This window comes from Branchiostoma floridae, chromosome 15 (genome assembly GCF_000003815.2).
Source record: "Branchiostoma floridae strain S238N-H82 chromosome 15, Bfl_VNyyK, whole genome shotgun sequence".
Lineage (NCBI taxonomy): Eukaryota > Metazoa > Chordata > Leptocardii > Amphioxiformes > Branchiostomatidae > Branchiostoma > Branchiostoma floridae.
The window spans coordinates 10,417,199-10,420,152 of NC_049993.1; positions in this window are offsets into that span (position 1 = coordinate 10,417,199).

The window sequence follows — 2,954 nt, forward strand, 5'->3', positions numbered from 1 at the left end:
CTACATCGGAAGGAACAGGTTTTGAGTGAGTTTTCAGTGAGTCGATTTATGAAAAAAAAAGGTACCAACTTTAATGGAGCAGATGTTGCCTGTGAATTTTATTGGATCTTTATGATATTCAACTTTGATTCGTATTAACGTACCGCCCTGTGGCAGTAGCTACCAAAAGGTGCTCACAAATGTTAGGTTAAAAATTAATGCGCGTTGTCTAGAATGAATACAGAAACATGCTTTGTTTTGTAATGATTTGTAACACATGGTCTGCAGATGGTGCTGTATGTGGTTGTTTCGGAATACGGGTAGAAAAGTTGTCTGAGTGAGACTCAAAGGCTCTCAAAAGGCAATCGCTGGTCCGAAGAAATCGATGAAAAGCAGGCAATGAGGTCCATTTAAAGCCACTGAAAACTAATTTACGGTCAGTCGATGGTCTGGAAAATCAGACACACAAAGTGAATTTCACCGTGACATGACAGTCTCTGTGCTTCTATCGCTGCCCTTTGTCTTACGTGGAGTGTTGCAGTAGATAGATTTACAGTATGGTGGAATGATTGCAAGTGCACCCGATTCATGCCTTAGGTGAAACGGCCTTAATACAGATAAGTAGGGCTATAAGGAGTTTACAGCAACACCATTCTTTCACTTGGAATAAACTACAGTGACATTTAGTGTACTATTAACCTCCATCTATAGCAGCCTAGACCAATTTTCATTCTTTGAACTTTGGGGGTGTTGTTACATGATAAAATGCTTCATGTACAGCTTTTTTGCTAATAGCGTAACTCATCATGTGAGTCTCATAATCAGCAACATATTGTACAAATAGCTACAATCATCATTGTTGCCATTATTGTTACCGCATTTTTAATGTATGAATTTCCAGCAACTCCCATTCCATATACACTGCAGGCATTTTTGAGTGATGTGTAGGGTAGGGGGGTAATGTTCGCAAATCTTCTGTACGAAGTCAAGAATCAATGTGCTACAGTTAGAAATTCAACAGAAATTTTCAACATTCACATATCATAACATACACGTAGCTACGGTGTGCTGAATGAAGACATGCTGATCAATGTGCCCCATTCATACTTATATCAGTGTATATAGGTCTCAGATGGTAGTACCTGCCGTCTGCTTTTCATACCCCTTTGCAGTTTGTGTCCTGTAACGAATCGTACCATATGGGTTATATGGTCATTGTGATTTCCTTCCGCTACATCTAGATCTGTATGTGGTTGTTGGTGGTATGGCCAAAGACATCACATGGTACACACTCATGAATTGACAATTTTCCCGAAATCTCAGTCTAACATTTGGTTACCATTTGCTCTTTATTCTACAGTCATCAGCAGCAAGTAACAAAACCTGTGGTCTTATATACATTATGTACATGTACATGTATGTATATGTTATATAAATACATATGCATAACGTAGGTAACAAAACTATAAAAGTCCGTTTCTCAACCCTGTGAGTGTGATGCTGATAATGCTTCCCTTGAAGCTTCCGTCGTGTAATGGACTTGCTGGCCTCCAGCACATTTTGTACGGAATATGTGCAGCAAAATTACACGCTGTTGGAAATAGCTTTTGGTCTCCCTGGAAGCGTAATGGTATAGTGATCCCAGGACTTAGGTTTCGTCCGAGGGTTAATGAAATGGTCCTTGGCCTTAGAAAGTTTGCCCATAGCATCGATAATATGGAACTATGCCAAAACTCACGCTTCTTGCCTTACAAAGTTGACTTGACTATATCCATGTATGCACGAGAGGCACAAGGAAATTTACCTAATTTGAATGGTGAAGCATTGTACGTCATATTAATGTAAACGCCATTTATCATTTCAAGCACTATTGTTTGTGTCTACACATCGTTGTGATAGATTTCCAGTATACCTAACCTGTCATGATTGAAATTGATTACTTTCAAAGTTGATTTATGGCAACTGCGCGGATTTAGAAAAGTCTTTAAGTTTGAGAACGGGATATATCTTTTATAGATATCCAAGGGTATAAGTAAAATATGCATCCACCACATTAGATACCGTATAACCATTGAGCAGCGACATTTTCTCTCCACATGTATTATTTGATCTGCATCCAAACGCAAATCGATTTTTTCCTAATATAAATTGCAAAATTATGACAACTGCTGCTTAAGTAGACATTTATAGACTATACTTTACACCATAACGTCGCTTGGAACAGTTATAATGCAGTGATGCCAACATTCGGCTTATCGTTATGCGTGCCAAACGTGTAACCACATACATGTACGTCGTGATAACACGCTCGTATAGAGCATATATACTAGTAAATATTACCGGTGAAAAAAATATTCCAATCTCAACGGAGATTTGAAAAGAGCCATCAAGGCAGCCCATCGTACGAAGCCATCTCTTGCGGCACATTATGACCTGTGAACATCCACTGGTCTGGAAAATTTCCAGGCACACCCCCCTAGGGTATTCACACATGAAACCACCCTGACCTGACGCTTCGGTCGCTGAATTAGTATGAACAGATAATCAGGGAAGCGTCAATGGATAAAGGATTAACCTCCATGCATGCGGTCCCTGTGCAATCTGTGCAAAATCATCAGAAGCGCCGGCAATGCCAGCGATGACAATATTTCATTGCCGCAAATAAAAAGGAGGCGATCTCGTTAGCTATTGACGCTGAAAATTGAAATCTGATGGGGACCTGGCTATCCTGTTTCAGCACTTCGATTTATATTCCATTATAAAATGATCGTTTTGTATCCCTAGACAAATTTCCCAATTTATGTATGATCATGGTGTTCAAATATTAGATGAGCTTTTATTGCCAGCAGGAAATCTCACCATAAACGACCGAGTTGGATGCGATTTTGTAACATTAGTTGATAGCAGCTTTGTATGCCATACATGGTTACAATTCCAGTTTACTTGGAATTAAGTCTTGATATGTTTCCTGATGC